Source organism: Suricata suricatta, chromosome 11 (genome assembly GCF_006229205.1).
Source record: "Suricata suricatta isolate VVHF042 chromosome 11, meerkat_22Aug2017_6uvM2_HiC, whole genome shotgun sequence".
Classification (NCBI taxonomy): Eukaryota; Metazoa; Chordata; class Mammalia; order Carnivora; family Herpestidae; genus Suricata; species Suricata suricatta.
This window is the reverse complement of record NC_043710.1, coordinates 29,700,266-29,720,686: the sequence shown is the minus strand read 5'-3', so window position 1 is coordinate 29,720,686 and position 20,421 is coordinate 29,700,266. Positions and strand designations below refer to the sequence as shown.

General features: G+C 43.8%; 1 protein-coding gene across 1 annotated transcript in view; it reads right to left on the bottom strand.

The window, feature by feature from the left end:
• MPPED2 (metallophosphoesterase domain containing 2) overlaps nt 1-20,421 on the bottom strand; it is a 171,995-nt gene that overhangs the window by 6,988 nt on the left and 144,586 nt on the right. The window lies entirely within an intron of this gene.

Below are 20,421 nucleotides of genomic sequence, written 5' to 3'. Positions count from 1 at the left end.
AGGAAGATGTGAGGTTCATACTAGAATCCACTCTCCTGACAGGGAAGGGAAGCAGTCCACTCTCTCAGGAACGAGTTTCTGAGGTCGATGCTTTATGCAGAAGTGAATGGGGGTTTGTCCTCATTTAGAGCACCTCTAATGGGAGCTGAACATGCCTCTACCATTTATAATAAGAGAATAACCAATTTTTCTCTGCAAATACCACTGGCTAAATCACACCAGAACAAAGCAGTTCCCAGTGCTGTCCTAATTCCTAACCATCTAGATATAACTTTTATTTTTTGAAACTGACTCTTTCCCTTTCTGTAGGAAGACTCCTACCTGCTAGCACAAACATGTAAAAGACAAGTTGGTCAATTTTCTAGCTAAACTCGGCTTTCTTCTTCAACTTAAGCTGCACCTTCAATGCCTACTGAGAGGTGGCCTTCCATACAAGGTGACCTGGTCAGTCACAGCGAATCAAATGATGTGCTCTCTTATCGAAAGCCAATCATGGGCCAGAGTATCAGAGTTTCTCAAGACTTGGAACTCAGAAACACTAACCCAGCATTCAGCTGGGTGGTGAGCATGTACAGGCAAGACAGAGTGAAGGGAAGGCATCTGAAAAACCACGTGAAAATCTGCCTTACAAGTGTGACCTCAGCTCTCACTGAGATGCTTGAAAGAAAGTTCCAGAAGTAAGAGACTCTGTGGCCCCTGTTAGAAAAAGAGAAACCAAGAAAGTATCTGACACTTGGTTCCTATAACTATTTTCCAAGTTCCTAAGCCATCCTCAGGGGGCTTACTTAGAGTAACAATAATACCTTTTTTTTTCCTCCATAATATTTTATTGTCAAATTGTTTTCCATACAACACCCAGTGCTCTTCCCCTTAAGTGCCCTCCTCCATCACCACCACCTCTTTCCCCCCCTCCCCCTTCCCCTTCAACCCCCAGTTCATTCTCAGCATTCAATAGTCTCTCAAGTTTTGCATCCCTCTCTCTCCCCAACTCTCTCTCCCTCCTCCGCTCCCCCTGGTTCTCCATTAGGTCTCTCCTGTTTTCCTGCTAGACCTATGAGTGCAAACATATGGTTTCTGTCCTTCTCTGCCTGGCTTATTTCACTCAGCATGACACCCTCAAGGTCCATCCACTTTCCTACAAAGGGACAATAATACCTTTTAAAATTATTAATTGTTGAGGGCTTACTCTCTGTCAAGGTACTATTCTAAACACTTTATTTGTATTAACACATTTAAATTTCACAACAAACTCAGGAGGTAGCTACTATAAGTAACTCCATTTTACAGATGAGGAAACAGGCACAGAGAGGACAAGTCAACACACCCAATAAACTGGATATGAATCCAAACAACCTGGTCGCAAAACCCATACTCTCAACCACCACACACTTCCTCTTCTTCTGTAGACTTACACTAACTTCCTACTTCCCTTGGTGAGTCTCTTCTGTACTCTTTCAAGTTTAGTGTCTTGTTGCCTGAAGCCAAATTAACTCTGAACATGGAATCAAGTACTTGGTTCTAAAGTCCAGCAACGAGATGGTGGAGTGGACACCAGTGGTTTTTGCCTGCCCAGCTCTTTCACCTTTCTTTTGGTAACGGTGTCTGATTGTTTTTGGGGAATCTCTCCCTCTGCTCTGTTAAGGCTAACTCATCCCTGTTCTAGGATCTCCCTGACCAGTGACTAGTCTAGGGATGCACATATGACCCAGGCTGGGAATCATCCTCAGGCTTTTGCTGGTACCGCCTAAAAAGAGGTCATGGGTTCCCCTCCAGGATCCTGGGTCTTGAAAACCATATAGGCCTGGAACTGCCTGGAAGCTTTGTCTTAGCCATCATGCCCGGGCTTGAGAATCAAATCACATCACGTCTCTCTCTCTCTCTCTCTCTCTCTCCCTCTCTCTCTCTCTCTCTCACACACACACACACACACACACACACACAAGCCAAGCAAAGAAAAAAGAGTATCCTGAGGACCTTGTTGGACATATGTATCCAGCTGTGCCTGAAGCCAATCACATTTTTCCTTTCAAGTATATAAGCTAATAAAATATTTTCCTTTTTATTAATGTGAGTTAGGTTCTGTTTCCGCAACTGAAAGAGTCCTAATTCGAAAATTCTTGTATTTGGTGTAAAAATGACCTATGTAATTAATCGCAGGCAACACTGTCCGCCCCCATCCTCACACCAACCCCAGAGATGTCCATGTCCTGATCCCTGGAACCTGTGCATATATTACCTTGCATAGCAAAGGGTTATTAACGATGCTGATGGAGTTCAGGAGCTAATCAGCTGACCTTAAAATAGGAAGATTACTCTGGATTACCTGGGGAGGCCCACTGTGATCACATGGGTTGCCAAAGCAGAGAAAGGAGGCAGAAGAGGAGAATGGAGTGATGTAACCTAAGGACTCAACCTGCTGTTGCTGGCAATGGACATGAAGGAGAAACAACACAAGCCAGGGGATGTGGGCAGCCTCCAGAAGCTGGAAAAGGTAAAGAAAGAAAAGGAATTCTCCCACAGAACCTCCAGGAAAAGACACTGTCCTGCTGACATCTGGATTTTAGCCTAGGGAAACCATGTCAGACTTCTGACCAACAGACTGTAAGATGATAAACAGGTGTTGTTATAAGTCACTAAACTTGTTGTGATTTGTTACAGCAACTAATAGGAAACTAACACAGTATCTAAAATATCTGAGCTGACTATAAACATCAGGTCCTGTAACTGGCACTGGGCCTAGAGCACAGCACGTGTTCAGTCAACACAGCTCTGGGGTGCCCGAGTGGCCCAGTCATTTAGGCATCTGAATCTTAATTTGGGGGTGCGTCATGATCTCATGGTTTGTGGGTTTGAGCCCTGCATTGGGCTCTGAGCTGACAGTGCAGACAGAGCCTGTTTGGGAGTCTCTCATCCTCTCTCTCTCTACACCTCACCCTGCTCTCTCTCAAAATAAAGAAATCAGCTTAAAAATAAGCCAACACAGCCCTTTGCAGCCACACTGCCTTGTAGCTCAGCTAGATGCTATGCTTTTGGTCTTCAGAGGATTAGAAAGTTCTCATCCCAGGCTGCTGGGGAGGCACCAGGCATCAGAGGCCTGAGGGAAGTGTCAGGTAGACCCCTTGGGCTCAATTAGTCAATCCTGCTTACATTGGTCTTCTAGGACTTCCTGTCTTCAGGTTCTTAAGCATTTTCATCAGAGTCTGAAATAGACCTGAAATGCCCATTCTTTCCCTTCATTTTACAATGACCCTTTTCCAAGGTTTGTCTTTTAAAAAAAAAATAGGCAAGTTCAGAACCCAGTGAAAACACAGTGAGCATTTTGGCATGAGAGAGAGAAAAATAAGCAAAAACATCTGTTTTCCTAGATTTTGAAAACAAGCTTCTGGACCTATGGTTCCTGTCTGAATGGCAAATGAAGAAGGCTTGAAAGAGTCCCAAGCACACCCAAGTCGTTGGTACAATGAAGGGCTCTGAGTTCGTTGCCAGAAGTCTGTCTGAGGGCAGCCCACCTCTGGACCCCCAGGTCTTCCCAGGGGCTTCCAGTGTCAGAGGAACAAGACTTTATTTTTCAGTCTCTCTAGGTTTCTCTCACAGAGTCTTCTTGGGAAACCTACAGTCCTGTTCCCCCCAGGAAGTGCTCCATTTTATAAGTGCTTTGCAAAAGAGTAAGACAAGCCCATTGTCTATAGATACTCCAAATTTCATGTTAATGTAAATTTTAATGCTAAGCTTGTGACAAAATCCAGAAGTTTCCAAGTTAAAGGTAAACTTTAAAATATCTGGCATTTATTTAGACTCAAACCTGTACGTATGTGTATAAGAGTCTCAGACAGAACTTAAATTATAAGAAAAGGGACATTTATCAAATCCCTGATATGCTTTACACAGAGGTTTTACATAGACTATAGTATTAATTCCTCATACCAATCCTTGAATTATTATTAATAGTCTGTGAGTACTGCCAGCTCTATTTTTAGACAAAAAGGCTGAAGATCAGTGATATCAAGTAACTTCTCAATATTTTCAGAATTGGTAAGTGGTGGAATGCAGATTCAAACCCGCATCTCCTGGCTCCGAAGCCTCTGTTTTTCCCTTGCGCGAAGCGGAACTAAAACCTTCTAACCCAATTCTGGTTTTGGCTCTCACATTTGTAAAATTAAAACAGGGCTTCTCCATTCAACCTCTTAGGCTGAGACTGCACAACGTCAGCCAGTGCCATGGCATTGTGTGCTTGAAGTGACTCTTGGTAAAAATGCAGTGTGACTTCAAAGATGTTATTATGGCTTTTCTGGGATGTTTTCTGTTCCTTTAGATCCTCCAGATAAGGCCTTTTCCACAAGACAGTGGCCAGGCAGTGGGAAAAAGCAGCCTAGTGATGGGTTCCAGAATTATCCCAGCATGGCATAACAAATGGGGCACATACAGAAGAGACCAGTGTGCTAATTCTCATTCTGGCATGAATTTACCATCTCACGTGAACTTTTGGTAAGAGAAGGCCCCTCAGTGGGCTCCTTTCCTCACATGAAAAATGAATCAGTGCGTGGATTTGATTACTGGATTTCAAGATTGCTTGTAGGTTGCAGAAATCTTATGCAGAAGCCCACACCCAAAGCAGGTACATGCAGGGGTGCTCTTGCTGAAGGGTGGGGAAGAAGGGGCTCTGAACCTGCTTCCTCACTCAGTCTGTTCCTCCTTTCTGACCTACACTTCTGAGCAAAGCCAGCAAAACCCAGGACTTGATGTTCCTTCTATGATCAAGAAGTCCTAACATTCTATAAATCCGTGCAGACTATCAATGCTCTAAGTAAATGCTGTGAATTGCTCTCAATGAATTACCTAAATTGCCTGTAAGGGACCGAGTCCAGTGTGGAAGAAGTAACTGCACAGAGCAGAGACCAAATGTGTCAGCATCAATGAATAATGCTTTATCCAGTTGAGTTTCAACCTGAAACATGAAACCCCAGCAGTGAGCCCATCAGGGGTTCACTGGAAAATATGTGCACAGTCGACCTCCGGAGCCCCACAATGGGTTTTGTTCTGTAGCAATGGGGGGCGAGGGGGGAAAAGAGGAGGGAGGAATCCAGGGGGACAATGTCTATTGCCTCAGCCAAGGACTTAATAATTAGCTGTGACTAACAAATACCACATGGGAACCAACTTGTAAGAAAATGTCCCACAAAGCGCCCTATTGCCAGTGGGCCAATCAGAACCTGTCACCCATCCCCTTATAGAGAGGGATTAGAAAAGTCTGGAAGGAAGGGGAGCACCACAGCTGCCTGAAGCCATTGGACCAAAGACGTGGATGGATGGAAGCTGGGGGTACTTTCAGCTCCCTCCTCCTTGCTCTGGTAATTAACGGCACTTGGCCTCTCTGGGCTGAAAGTCCAGGGGCAGGCACTAAGGGAGTTAACACAGGCAGAATTTATTCCAAACAATGTCAACACAAAACAGGTTTTCTATATGGAAGCAGGTTGAGATGAAATTGCTACAAAGGTCATCTGTGTTTGCAGTACACAGTGCTCTGGTGTGAGCGTAAGGGAGCTGCTAGACCATAAATCTGAGGTTGGGACAGGTGAATGGCTGTTTACTCCCCTACCAACATCAGTGGGGGCTGGGCACGCCCCAGGAAAGCAGGATTTGTGAACGAAAAGTTGGCACTTGTTCTGTTCAGGTGGGCTACTCAGGTTCATGGCCCTGGTACCTGCTGGTCAAGGTCTCCAAATTCCCCCAGGTACAAATGGTCCTGGGCAGGCTGCGTGACAAAGGACTGGGATTGTGATTAACCATCTCCTAGGTGCCTCCTGCAATGATTATGGATTGGAAGCCCGGTGGGCTCCACTGGGACTCTGCCTGGAAGGTGTGAAGGGGAAAGTGCAAGGGTTCACAGCTGGGGTGTTGGCTGTGCCTCTTAGGGCTGCGAGGACCTGGGGGTTCTGTAAAAAGTTAGCCATTCTTGTTTTGGAGGCAGGAGGTATGAACACGGGTTATGGATTCACAGACTGATCAAGTCCCAGGTCTGCTATTTACTGGCTTCTCCGTCTCCTCATCTTTCAGATAGAAATGGAGTATCTGCCTCTGTGGGAAAAGTGAGATCATTTATGCAAAACTTTTGGCAGAGTCCTGGCACAAAGTGTTAATGTGTAGCTTTTAATTTATATGTAAGATATATTAGCAATATATGTGTATGTGTGTGTGCACATGTACACACACACACACACACACACACACACACACAAACACAGACACACAGTGGCTCATGTTACATTTTCTTTCTAGAATCTCCCAAGCTTTGGCTCATCAAGTAACAGATCCTTCTGCTCCAGACTTTTGAAGAGTCCCCAGTGAATAAGCAAGCATTACTAGATGGCGAGATAGAGCCTGATTTCCTCAGGCTGATTACTTATTAAAAGGCACTTCCTCAGCTCACTTTTGAGTGGAAGTTTTTCAAACAGGCACTCACTCACTCGCTTGCTCAGTCTTGCATAGACAATCCTGTGGAATGTGAGAGCACAGGGCAAAACGTTAGTCAAGGCTGCTTAGCTGGCTAGTACAGGTGGTTAGATTTTGACAGGATCTTAAATTGGGGGAAGTTCAAGGAAGGGTCCTTGGGTCCTTGGAATATTAATAATAGGGCTCTTGGACAGGCTCACAGGCGGCATCGACAAGCTACTAATTAACACCATCACTGCAGCCTGGCATCTCCATTAAGCAAAAGTCAGAAACCAAGGGCCGGTTTCCACATACAATTTCTTTTCTAAATGCAACCGTCCTCATGCCTGGCACTCCCAGCTTCCATCGGCCCCTCTACGACTGCACATCACACCAGGTCCAACAGAAGCTAATTTAACCACCGCTGGTTAAAATCACACCGCACTTCACAGCCCCTTTCACATGCCATGAAGCTGTCATGATAATTCTTGATCTCTAGCTCACCTGACAGCTCAGCCCTCCCTTGACTGCAAAGCTTCCCGTCAGTTAGAAATAGCAGTTTCCCTGGCACCAGATGTGTCATCCCGAATATCCAGATGAAAGGCAGACACCTGCCCCAATCCCTTCCTTGCCTCCTTTTCTCTTCTTAGCTCTGGAGTTTGTTAAGAAGCCAGCCTTCTCCCCCAAGTCCCTCCACTTGGCAGCCTGGAAGTTACTCTTCCGTGCAATTAAAAAGATGCTTTGCATTAGCCCGCGGAGGAACTTCACACCTTGTGCAGCAAAGAGACACAGGAACCAGTTGACATGGTTAGCAGAGAGAGGGACAGCGTAACTTCAGGGCAAGATTTACAGCCCTGTGCAGCTGCGTGGAAGCCTGCCTGGCCCAAACCACAGGCTCAGCTGCCTCCACAGGGCAGCGGCGGCCCCTCTCACACCAGCTGTCTAGTCCCATCTCTTCCCTGTGACTCTGTAACACGCTCTTCCGTTATGAGGTCCTGGGGATGAAAACAGATAGTTCTGATAAAGGGGCAGGCCTGAGTGAATAAATGTGGTCCGTGGGCTGTAGACAGGACAGGAACAAATCACACCTAAGCTGGTCACCTGAGACCATGAGCCCTTTGTAAGCCAAGGCAGGGCACACCATGGTCTTTACAAACATGCCAGCTGTGTCCCTTTTCGGTAACTAATAAGGACCAGTGTCTGAATGAAGCCTCTATTACCGATTTTCTTTTCCCCTGCTGGAAAGGAGATGGTGTAAGCAGAGATTCCTTTAGGAACGAAGAAAACAAAACTCACTATGACCTGTTTTCAAACGTGGTGTGCCGTGAATTATTAAAAATAACATTACAGTGTCTGTTGTCTTCCCATTGGGCTGTGCGGGAGACTATGCTCATCAATCGTGCAAAGAGCCTGACAGGGCAGGGGGAAGGCCACGTGGGACTTCTGTCTTGGCGGGCAGGTCAAGCAGATTTGGGACATGCCCAGGTGCATCCAGAAATAGCATTTTGTTTTGCGTCTGAGGAAATCTGGTGCCCGGACCAGAGAATGGGCCCTGTGTTGATCTTTAACCCCCGCCAGGGAGAATTTCTCAAAGAAGGATACAAGCACCACTGTCTAGGTTTAAAAGGAAAAAGGGGTCAGTGGATGGAGAGGAATAGAAAGAGAAAAGCAGAATTCCTGTTTTTTCCTTTTTGGCAATTTTTACAATTACAGTAAACTATACATACATAAAACTGACCTTTCAACCATTAAATTTTTTTTAATGTTTATTTATGAGGGAGAGAGAGACAGAGTATGAGCAAAAGGGCAGAGACAGGGAGATATAGAATCTGAAGCAGGCTCCAGGCTCTAAGCTGTCAGCACAGAGCCCGACATGGGGCTTGAACCCACGAACCTTGAGATCATAACCTGAGCCAAAATTGGATACTTAACTGACTAAGCCACGCAGGTGCCCCCATCTTAACCATTTTTTAAAGTGTGTAATTCAGTGGCGTTAAATACCTACACAGTGTTGTGCAACCATCACCGTCTTCCATATCCGGAACTTTTTCGTCATCCCAAGTAGAAGCCCCAGAAGTACCATACTTAACCCATCCTGCCTGTGCCCAGAAGTACCATACTTAACCCATCCTATCCTGTACCCATAAAAGGATAGCTCCGTCTCCCCACCCTCCCTCCAGACCCTGGCCAGCACTGGTCCAATTTTTATCTCTATGAATATGATGACTGCAGGTGTCTCATGTAAGTAGAATCAGACCATATTTGTCCTTTTGGGTCTGACTTAGCTCCCTTAACACAATTGTGTTCAGGGTTCATTCATATCACCGCATTTGTCAGAAATCCACTCCTCTTTATGGCTCAATACCACCCCCTCATATGGCTTTACTGCATCCGTTTTTTTAAAGCTAAGGTTTCTGAAAGTCTAGAATGTGCCAGGCACTAAGCTTGGCCATAGAGAGGGGTGGAGTCTTCTTTCTTTGTGAAGTATGCAGTTACCGAGTTGAAAGCCCAGTCAGGATGGGTTAAGTATGGTACTTCTAAGGCATTTATTCGTTCAACAAACATAACCTGGATGCCTGTTGTGAGCTAGGGTCTGGCAAGGTAGGTGCTGGGAATAAAAAATTGAATACAGTTCCCAGGATAAAGCCACAGCTCACCATTTTCACAGGTAAAGTTGCCCTGGACAGAAGTCTTTAAACTCTGGCCTTCATTTCTCTTTCTTTTCTTTTTTTAAATCTGTTCTTTTTTTTCATATTTATTTTTGAGACAGAAAGAGAGACAGAGTGCAAGTGGGGAGGGGCAGAGAGAGGGAGACACAGAATCTGAAGCAGGCTCCAGGCTCTGAGCTGTCAGCACAGAGCCCAACGCAGGGTCGAACTCATGAACTGTGAGATAATGACCTGAGCCGAAGATGGACGCTTAACAGACTGAACCACCCAGGCACCCCTGGCCTTCATTTCTAAGTAACCTAATTTCAGAGGAACTTGGGGAACATCAGAATGATCTGAGAATTAACTCAGTGATTTCAAGTGAAGACTGCCCCTCAGGCCATGAGGTGACAGGGAACATACTTGGAAGAAAGACTTTCGGGGGGAGGTTTCTTTCCATTTCCTCCTGCACACTCCTTCATAAGGCTGGGCAGCTGAAGCCAGGACCACAAAACACAAAACCACATCCTACTCAAGGCAGCCTGTGAGGGCAATGTGTGTCACATGCCTGGCTGGTTCCACAGCACAGGACGAACAGGCCGGGAGGGGCCAGGAAGATTGCCAAATACTCTGGCAACTTGGCAGAGAACATCTGTACCTTCCTCTCCCCTTTTACCCTGCAGACATGGCACAGAAACCTAGCAGGTGGAGGGCTTTCCTAACTTAGATTTCCCAAAACAGTAAGAGAAAGAGGAAATGTGGGTCCAGAATTAGCTAGATTTTGTTTTGTTACATAGTGAACTCTTAAGAACTGATGTTAACAGATGGTATGACCTGATGAAATACATCTGCCCCGAACAGATTTTATTACATTTAATTTATTAGAGAATGTGTCTGTGTGGATGTGGGTTGTCACACATTTACGTTGATAATGCTGGTTTCCTTTTATATTCTATCATATTTGGGGGGCAGCACGGGAATATAGCTAGGGAGGACCACGCTGGTGAGAAAGTCTGCTGCCTAAAAAATAGATCCTAAAAGAATAAGTCATAAGGGGATAATAAAACATTGTCTCTATGAATATGATGCAACCAGGAAGACCGGAAGCTCAGTGACTTCAATGTAGTTCACACTGCATCCCTAGCACCTGACACAAAGCAGATGTTTTAGTGTTTGTCAGCTGAGTTAAGTGACTGTTCATGAAGTTTGTAACTTCATGAAAACAATGTGCATACCTTGATGGTCAATGGCAGAGCAAAGTATTAATTCATACATCCGTATGAGTTCAAGTATGCAAAATAAGCTTAGAAAAAAGACACAGACCACCATACTGAATGCGTTATTTTGGGGGTGGGAGGATTAGTGATGAGTTTTTCCCTTCTATTTGTCTACTATTTTCTTCTTTTTCTATGCTGATTAGTAGTATCATTTGGAAAGAAATCATTATTTGGTGTAAAATCTTCATACAGCCAAAGGCAAGCTGAACATGAGTAGACAGACTCATGGTCTACTTGGACTCTACCCTGACTGCAAGGCAGTTCCCCCGTGGGGTAGAGGATTTGGGGCACTTTCGCTCAGGAAGCTGACAGGGCGTGCTTTCATTCTCTCCCCTCCCCTGCAACAGAATACACATCTTTAGCAACAAAAGTCTTTCCTTCATTCAAGTAGTTCAATACGTGTTTGCTGAGCACCTGCTATATGGCAAGCATCATTCTGTTGGTGGTGGCATGCTTTTCATTTTACTGAGGAATTTCAGTTTTCAATGTAGATAATGTTATATTATATGCACACACTTACTGCAAATCAGCTCACGTTTCTTTGTTCACAATAACCCCAAGTGGTGAGCAAGGTGTGAGGTTTAGAGAAAACAGTATACAAAATTTTAGGGATTTGCCCATGGTCACCTGCAGCTGAGGTGGCATGAAGTTTGTCATGCAAAGGGTTAAACATTAGACAGGTCTGGGTTCAAATTCTGACTGCTTTCTGCTTAGCAATGTGACCTTGGGCAACCTCTTTCATCTGACCTCAGTTTTCTCATCTATAAAGTGGAAAGAGTAACACCAACCACATAGGTTTATTGTAAGGATTAGATGTGATAACATATGTAATGCGTTTGGCAGAATGTTTGTCCTGTATTAAGCATTAAATATTAGCTCCTGTCATCATCAGCATGTTAATGTCCCTATAAATATTAGTATCATCAACCCCTTGCTCTTCGTTCCTTACTTTATCTTCTTCATATCAACACAAAGTGTACCTTCTCTCCATTGCTCAGATTTAGAACGTAAATATCAAAGAACTGAGTGATCTTTGAAAGCAGTGAGTGTTAACATTCAGGTACAGGGGAGCCAGCTTTGGGTAATGCAAAAGCAATGAATTAAGAGTCAGAGGACATGATTCCAGCTCTGGGTCTTCCAACCTGCTTGCCATATAACCTTGGGCAAGTAACCTCTCTGATCTCCTGTTCCCTTAACGGTGCCAGAGGGATAACAATTCTTATGAACCTTGCAAGGCTGTCAAACAAAAGCCCATATAAGCTAGTTGCACCTAAAGGGAAAGTGCCTTCTAATTCCCGTGTCACTGGCTGTCTGTGTTGCCTGTTTGTGCTGTTTGAAACACTCAGAGGAGCCAGAATAAGTGACAAGGAGGTCAGATGTAAGTTAAAGTGTTGGCCCCCACTGATCTACCATCTTGGCTCTAAACGACTAGCTTCAGTCCAGACCGATTTAGTACAGGGAGAAAACAGTGAGTGCAAACTGGCAGGACACACAATCAGGGATGAGTGAGACGCAGAAGCTGCCCCTTCAATTCAGAGGTTAAAGCAAGCAGACAGACCCTGGTGTCTCCCTCGCTGTGCCAGCCAACCATATATTATTAATTGGGCTCAGCAAACATTATTGAGCACCTTCGGCTGCAAGGCCTTGGCAAAGCACTGCAGGGAGACCTAAATGCAACGCGAGACCATCCCAACCTGCCATCTGGTTGGGATAACAAGACAGTCACCGGCAATATCAGTCTCCCCATCTCTGCCCATTAAAATTCTACTGAGCCCTAAGGGCTCAACTCCTATATTCCTCCAAGAAGCTTTCCCAGATCCTCTCAACGCTTTGTCATTTGTGGGCTATATTGTACTCTGCATTAGTACTGGCTTGTGTGTGCATGGGTGCATTTGAGCTTCTTTCCCACCTCATTGCAACAAGCATTTGAGTCAAGGTCATGTTATGGGTATGTCTATCTTTCTCAATGGATTGTGAGCCCTGCCCAAGATCCAGCATGGTGCCTGAAACACAACAGATGTCAAAAGATATTTTAATAAGGAAAAAGCAAGAGAATTCAGAATATGTGCTCAAGGAAGTGATCCAAATAATTTGTGACTGAAGGTTAGAATGGGGCAAGACAGATTAAGGTCTGAGTTTATTTTAAAACAAAAAACAAAAAACAAAAAACAAAGGTCATTTAAAAATACTGGATAGTATGTTGTATAGGCCCGTGCTGCCAAATACAATAGTCATTGTGTGGCAACTGAGCCCTCAAAATGTCACTAGTCCCACTTAGAATGTACTCTAAGTGTGAAACACATGCTGTATTTTGGAAAGCTCAACAAAGAAAAACCGATGTAACAATATCTTAATTTTTATACTGATTACATGTTTAAATATTTTGGATATGTTGGGTTGCACTAAATATATTGTTAAATGAATTTCATCTTTTTTCACTTTTAAGGAGGCACATTTAATATTAGATATTCAGTTCGTGAATTATATTGCACAACACGGTCACAGGGCACAGAAGTATATGTACTATGATTCAGAAATCCCTGTTTAGGGATTATACCTTAATGAAAGTATTCAAAAATAAGTAAAAATGCTACGAACAAAGTTGTTCACTGCAGTGTTATTTATGAGCCCAAAATATTGGAAACAAGTATATCCTCAACTCTGCATAAAAACAGAAATGGTTAAGACAATTACCATCACTGGAATATCTAGTAAAATGTACATTATGCAAGCGCTAATTACCAAGACTAAGTAACAACATAGAAAATCCTTAAAACATAATGCTGCTCAGATGCGCGGGGACGAAGGGAAGGAAAAATAAGATAAAGAGAAAGAGAGGCAACCATAGAGACCTTAAATACAGAGAACAAACAGGGTTGCCGACAGGGTGCAGGCGGGGGGATGGACTAAAGGGGTGATGGGCATTAAGGAGGGCACTTGGTGGGATGAGCACTGGGTGGCATATGAAAGTGATCAATCACTAGATTCTACTCTTGAAATCATTATTACACTATATATTAAGTAACTTGGATTTAAGTAAGATTAAAACAATTTTTAAAAGGACTGGAAAAAGAAAAAAAAGATCATGAATACAAAAACAGAAGAGAAAACTATTAAGGTTTCATTTGTAACAACAACAGAAAAGACATAATATTGCTTGAAAAAGTTAGTGCTCAATGTCTACATCTATGTACAATCTGCATGCAGGCGTGTTCTTTTACTCAACTCATCATACATTTGCTGAACTATTGCCGCACCTCAGATTCTGTGTTCAGGGAAGCCTGGAATTAGAGACAGTTAAGGGATGGGGGACAGCCAGGTACATAGAAAATGGGGTCTGCACATGGAAATACCAGGTGGAATGGGCATCTGAAGAATGAAAGCATGCCACACCTATGCTTTCCGAGGGTGAGCAATGACTGGGAAAATGTGAAGAAAAGCAAGAAAGCTGCTGGTGAAGGGGAGAATGGGGTTTTTCCTGGAGTCCCAAGCTTTCTTGGGTTTCCACCATGAAAACACAGAATGGAGTTAAGGATTGGACTCCACAGGGCCTCTGGCACTGAGTGGGTGTCCGCTGTTGGGCACACAGAACTGGGCAGCCCTTGCCAGCGTGGCTCTGTGGTCTGACCTGTGTCATAATAGGTGCTAACACCTCCCACTGCCAACTCCCTCAGTCTCAGTTTGCTCATCTGTAAAATGGAGATAAAGTAACTGCCTTATTGATACATTGTTGAGAACATTAAGTGCAATAATCCGTGTGAACTTCTAAGCTGGGTGCTTCTGCTCATAATAAGCATTAGATAAATGTTGACTTTATTATTATCATAAAGATTACAGGAATAGCATGAAATAATTGATCAGGAAGATAAAATAGAGGGTGGAATCCATCTATTCCCAATACTTCATTTGAGTTGAAATGGTTCACTTACTTTCCATTTTTGGAATCATTTATAGCCTTTGAACTTACTCAACCAAGTTTTCTTCTTCTTCTACTTTTTAATGCCTTGAAGGAGGATGAAATTATAAATGTTCTATATAATGTGACAGTGAACTAAGTTAACCAGAGAATTATTTAAGTCTTCCTTCTTTCATTCAGCAGAATAAAGAAGCCAGACTGTATTTTTTTCATTTAAAATTTCACATCTCCCCCCACCACCCCCAGCATGCTATTCATTCAGGTCCAAACTCCTCAATCAGAATATTAAGCACAATTTATCAATTTCCAGGTGACCTCTTATTAGACAAAAACAAAACCAGGTCAATTGTTCCATTGTTTCTTAAAGAATTTCTGATGAATTCAAGAAATCTTGAAAAAAAAAAAACCACATTTCATTTTTCTGGTACTCAGTCCTTCTCTTTTTCTAATGAGTCTAAGCAAGTTTATGTGAAAACAGATTCTTTGTTTTATAAATAGAACACTGTTCAAGGTTTTTTTTTTTTAAGGTGTCTGCTAAAAATAAAGAGGGTTATAGTTTACTTCTTTATAGCTCTCAAAACAAAACTCAACACAGCAAAATAACCTGAGCTTAACTAAATGTTATACTTCTATTTTGAAAGGTATCTTTATATGAGTCAGGCATGATTTCTTGAAATGAAATTCCCCAGAAATTAAATTTCCTGTGTTTATACAAGGTGTGCCTATGTTAAGTAATGACGCCATAGTGTTTGTCTTTTTTTTTTTTTTTGACACGATGGTGTTTTGTTTTTGTTTTTTATGTTTTAAGCATATGCCCCAGAATGAATACAACTGAATGTTCTACTTCCATCCTATAAAATACTAACACAATTCTTTGAAAATTGCGTCTTCTGTGGAGTATGATAACCGTTTTTATGTAGAAATTCTAGGTGATCTGCTCCCAAATTGTCAGCATTACTCTGAACTGAACCCACTGGGGCCCAAACTGGGAACTATGATCCGAACTGTAAGTTGCCTGGATGGCACCTGTCAAGGGTCATGGTGTGGGAACAATGCCCGGTTCCCAGGGAAGTCCCCAGGAGCTGAGCTCCTTCCTACGAACCAGCCTATGATGAGGACGACAGTCAGGAACTCCGCCCCCACCGAGAATGAGGTGAACTTGGAGGAAGGCCTGCTTTTCAACTCTGGATGCTAGGCACGAGGCTCTCCTCGCCCTGGGTGGCCGGAGGCTCTAGGACCAGGGGCCACAGACTACGAGTAGCACACAGGTGAAATGAGGTTTCCTTCCAGGGAGATTTCGAGGGCGGCGTTTTCCCACAGTGTATCCAATAGATTTGATCTGCTGAGACTGTTCTGACCCACAAAGGGTTCTAGGGTTAGAGAAGTTTGAGAAATGCTGCTTACTGCATTTCCCTTCCACGTTGGCAGTGTAAGGTGAACATAACCACAGCAAAGCCCCTGAGAAGCCCTGCAGAAGAGAAATCTGTTTAACTTGATATAAGGGCACATATCCAAACAGATGGGGCTACTTTCAATCCTGCTGCACTTTTACCTATTAGGGCTATTAACGGCAGCTAACATTTATATAAAGCACATGATGTGACAGGTCCTGTTCTGAGCACTTTACAAACAGGAAATCATTTAACGCCCACAGCACCCCTTTGGCGGAGAGGTTAAGATTAACCTTATTCTACAGATGTGGCAACTGAGATAAGAGAGGTTAAGGATTTCCAAAGGCACAGAGACCTGTGTTTAATCACCATGCCCAGCAAACCTTGGAAACCAATCTCCTTGAAAGTCACTTAGGACACACTGTCCCAGGGGCAGGCCCAGGCCTGTCCCAGATGGCCTCCGTCACCCTCTTCTTTTCTTACCCTGGCCCCTCCCTCTCATGAGTCTTTTGAAGCTAAATTTGGAAATTTCCTTCTTTTGCAACAGAAAATAACAAAGTCAACATGGCTCTTTTTTCAAAAAGACTGAAGAAAGATTCACCCACACTTGGGAGGAACTCAGGTTTACTTTATTCTGGTGTATCAGTTTCTTATGGTGGCTATAACAAAGTACCACAAATTTAGTGGCTTAAACCATCTCAAATTTATTGTCTTGTAGTTCTGGAAGTCAGAAGTCCAAAATCAATCTTGCTGGACTAAAATCAAGGGATAGGCAGGCATGGTGGCTTTTGAAAGCTCTAGGGGGAAAATCCATTCTCTTGTCTTTTGCAGCTTCTAGAAGCTGCCAGCATTCTTTGGCTCTGCATCAATCTGACATTTGCTCTGTGGTCACATCTCCTTCTCTCCACTTTGACCCTCCTGCTTCTCTGTCTCTCATTAGGACCCTTGTGATTATACTGGGCCCACCCAGATCATGCAGGATAATTGCCCCATCTCAGTCACATCTGCATGTCACATGTTATCATCACATCTGCAAAATCAATTTTGCTATGTAAGGTAACATTCACAGTTACAGGGATTAGCATGAAACTGCAGAGGGCCATTATTCTGCCTACACATTAGCGTTGCACTGATGGTGAGCTGGCTAGGAGACCAACAGGGGCCTGGAATTGGCAGAGGTGGGAAGAAGGAGCTGGAGATTCCTCAGGGGCCCCCAACTGCTGCTGCAAGAGGAGGGGGAAGAGACAAGGCCACGGGGCTTCTCTCTTGCTCACCTGCCCAGTTTTCCACCCCCAGCTCCTGAACAGCAGAGGGGAGATGAAAAAGGAAGGCAAGGCTGTAATTCCCAAATAGATGTGTTTATTCCCCAGGGGGCATGGTTCTATGTTGGGAACATAGATCATCCACAGCTCATCCTGACTTATTATCCCAGATCAATAATTTTCCTTAAAGATGTTAAGATTTTAAAAATTGAAACCACTTCTTTCATATTAACCCAAACCTAGGTATGTTTCTGGTTCCACTTAAAAACAACACTTTTGAAATCTCCCTGGTTATGTGAGTGTATAGAAGATAAGACCATCTATCTCTAATGTTGACAGTGGTATTTAAGTAAATTAATACCTATGAGATGCTTAGATCAGTGCCTGGCACATAGGAATCCCGGTAAGTGTTACAATTCGATTTGATTGTTTTATTCCACCACTACCTGAACCATTATATAGTCACCTGCTGGGTGCTTTCAATACATTAGCTGCTTTTAGCTTCACAACAGCCCTAGGAGACAGGACTGTTATTTTCTCCATTTTACAGATTCTCAAACAAGGCGAGGTCTACGGTGTGTAAATCATTTGATCAGGGTCATACACCTGACTGACAAAGTTGGGATCCAAACTCTGCCTGCAGAGCAGGCAGTTTCCGTGATTTTGTTTCTCTTGCACATGTGCCGCGCAGGTTCTGATGGGACGGGAAGGGCCCGTCACAATCGCATGTTACATCAGCATCAGAACTTCCGGTGAGCTCCTCAGGGGCTCCTGGTTTCGGGTTTTCGGAGTTACTAATTCTGCAACGAACAAATTTCTGCTGACTTCCTGGTTGGTGCCAGTGTTTGAGAAAGTGAGGGAAACAATTTTTATCCCTCACATTTCCCTGGTCGCCTTTACTCTCTGATGACAACATCATCTCCCGTGTGTCACGGGGCCACACCTAGTCAGACACCTTCTTCGCAGTCTTTTGTAATAAACAGTATCAAAAGTGGCACTGACTTCTTCAACAAATGGAAATTTCTAGGAGTCAGATTTTTCCTGGCTCTCCTTCAAACAGAACACTTTGAACCTGTGGCAGTAGCATTCAATCACAGTGGCTCTACATTTGGAAGAATACTTTATGTACACAAACTTTGCGGCCTTCTTAGGATTCTGGCTAAGTATATCACAGAGAAAAACATATTTCCTGAAAACTTCACAAACGTGAAGAACAGGAGGCTTTCCAAGACCTATGACAGTTGGCTGGCCAACAAAGGTTGACCACCCACTATCCCTATCTCTTCCCTCCACTGGAGTCTCTCTCAGTTTTATGACCTAGAAGTCACTGGGGGGTCAAATTTCCAGCTCTGCTAACAACGTCAAACTCCCCAAGTTAATCTACGTAGGTTAAATCTCTAAGTCGCCAAGTAGGGATTTGGTCTCAGGTCAGCATCTCAATAAACTTCATGTTTTTTATCCCTGACAAGATGTAGGGCAAAGTGGTTCAGGAAAGCATGTTCAGCAAAGCACAGGAGAAAGACACCAGAGTCAAGAACCAAGACACTGGGTTTTAACCAGCCTTGGCATTATAAATAGATGTGTCACCTGAGAAACTTAACTCCTTATGCCGCCATTCTTCATTTGCCCATCAGCGGGTAGAATGCTGAGTTTCAGCATATTACAAAAATGTTTAGTGTTTAGTTTTGAGAGAGACAGAGACAGAGCACGAGCGGGGAACAGAGAGACACACACACCGAATCTGAAGCAGGCTCCAGGCCCTCAGCTGTCAGCACAGAGCCCGACCAACATAGGGCTCGAACCCACAAACCACAAGATCATGACCGGAGCCAAAGTTGGGATGCTTAATTGACCAAGTCGCCCAAATGCCCCTCGACATATTTTTTTATTTTCACTCAGGCAACATAATCTGAGAAAACAGGGCTTGGTATATAAAGTACCTAATTTTCTTTAGTGTTTCTAAGCTGTAAGCTCTATGAGGGAAGACATTTTGTCTTTGCTGTATCTCCAACAGTGCCTGTGCCTTCTTGGTACTTGGTGAATAGTTTATGCGAAACAAATTCTAGAGAGGTAGCAAGGTGGAGGGCAGCAGTTCTCAAACACTAGAGTGTATCAGAATCACCTGAAAGGCCTACTCCAAAGTTGAGGAGGTGCAAGGTGGGGCCTGAGAATGTGCATTTTTACGGAGGTCCCGGGGGTGCTGCTGTTGCTGGGACCAGAGTTTGAGAAGCACTGGTGTCACGGTGAAGAGCAGGCTTCTGTGTCAGACTGCTTTGGTTCAAATCTTGGCTGCTAGCTTAACTGATCTCTCTGGGCGTCAGCTTCCTCCTCTGTAACAATGAAGATAACAATGAAACCTACCTCACAAGGTTCCTGTCTGTAAAACCTTTCGAACAGAGTCAGATATTGCATAGACCTCGTGTTTGCTATGATTGGGAGATTTTTCTCTTCTGCTTTGATGTTTTAGTCTGTGTTTATATTCGTTCTTCCAACAATGAAATGAGTATGTATAATCTGGAAATCTTGGATCTCACTCCGTACTCTAGACACTGCTGGGGCGCACATTTTCCCTACTGAGATCTTTGTGGACTGGAGCCTTTGCTGAGTAACAGAGATTCCTCACTTAATAACTCATCGTATCTTGAGACTTTGAAGGTGACCACCTATATTTTCCAAATCAGGTAACATCTAGGTTCTAGCGATAAGTAAGCATGTTACCTCCTGCCTAGAGCGTGTGGCCATGCCAGTCATTTCTAGATGATCAAGGCCACGATGGATGTCACCTCTTTTAGACCACCTGTGCTGGGAGGTGCAGAGAACTTCCTCTATTTAAGCTGAAGGAAATTAACAGTGGAACGAATTAAAACAACAATCAGATTTAAGTGGCCTCTATCAGGAAATTAACTTTAATGGATATTGTCATCACCAGGCCTACCTTAGAGCTGCTGGTCTCCCCGTGTTGAGATGCAATAAAAGCGAGGGCCTAAACACTGAGTTACCCACCAACAACTTGGAATGGATTTTCTTTTTACTACCTTATGTTTGCTTTAATATGTCCCTTTCCCTGTTCATTCAAGCTTTTCTGTGATTCTATTAAACTGATTACACACCTCTGCAAATGACTGCACACCTTACCTGAGACAGAGAAGCTCAAGTGGGAACTGGGAGATGGATTCCCTTGTTTTGTCACTTTCTTTAAAGGGGGATCGGAAAGCTTCTCTTTTCCCCCAACAAATTCCAACCCTAGAATGGCACAGGGGCTTGGAAGGGACTGTTCTAAGTCCTTTCTCTGCAGGAGAATAAGAACCAGCCTTGTTATCCAGCCATGGCTATGTGATCTGGCCTTTCTGGATCAACACTTACTTGAATCCTACGCTGAGTCTAGTCTCCGGCCTTCCTCTACCCAGTGGACCTATGAGCAATCTTCCTGCTTCCTTCAGAACACCGCTAAAATGGAGCGCCTGGGTGGCTCAGTTGATTAAGCATTGACTTTGGCTC